The following is a 768-nucleotide window of genomic DNA, read 5'->3' on the forward strand; positions in this document are numbered from 1 at the left end:
ATCCAAACCCCCCAGCAAACGCTCACTGTTTATCCAGAGGCAGCATCGATCGGCTTCAGTTAGCAGCAGTAGTGAAGGAATCACTCGGGTTCAGTAACATAGCTAGTGCAATCGCTCGGGTTCAGTTAAAGCCCAACGCCTCGCTGGGGTCAGTTAGAGCCCAACGCCTCGCACACACATGCGTACGTGTATGAGAGAAACCCGCATCGCTCGGCCCCCAACCACCCACCGTAACCGGGAACTCGCCGAAATTTTCCTCGCCCTCGCTTCTACCGTGGGTTTTTCCGTCATGGACGATCCAAAGAATGTCATGCAACTGCGTCTCCAGCCCGCCCAGGACGAAAAGCCCATTTTCTGTCATGATTTTTTGTCATAGATGTAGGAGCCCACCACATCTATGTCACGGATGTGTCTTTTTTTCTAGTGAGCGGATGCACGCCGAGGAGGTGCGCATGCGACGGGAGCTCCTAACGCCAGAGCAGCGCCAGCTTTTGGCCTACGCACCGGACTCTCCCAATCGGGAGGTGTGGTTTGCCCTCGAGCACGAGGAGCAATGCCACCATGGCGTCTAGCAGCACCACACCAACCCTTCGCCTCCCCGAGTGGTCAAGCCGGAGGCTACATACCAGACCGCGTTGGTGGCGGCCATGCAGACCTCCATAGAGGAGAAGCGGCGCAAGGAGGAGGTGGAGGAGGCAGCCTACCAGGCGAGGCTGGTGGAGGCCCTCACCCTCACTGCGGCCAGTGACTACGTGGTTCCGTCATCGC

This window comes from Triticum dicoccoides, chromosome 6B, assembly GCF_002162155.2.
Source record: "Triticum dicoccoides isolate Atlit2015 ecotype Zavitan chromosome 6B, WEW_v2.0, whole genome shotgun sequence".
Lineage (NCBI taxonomy): Eukaryota > Viridiplantae > Streptophyta > Magnoliopsida > Poales > Poaceae > Triticum > Triticum dicoccoides.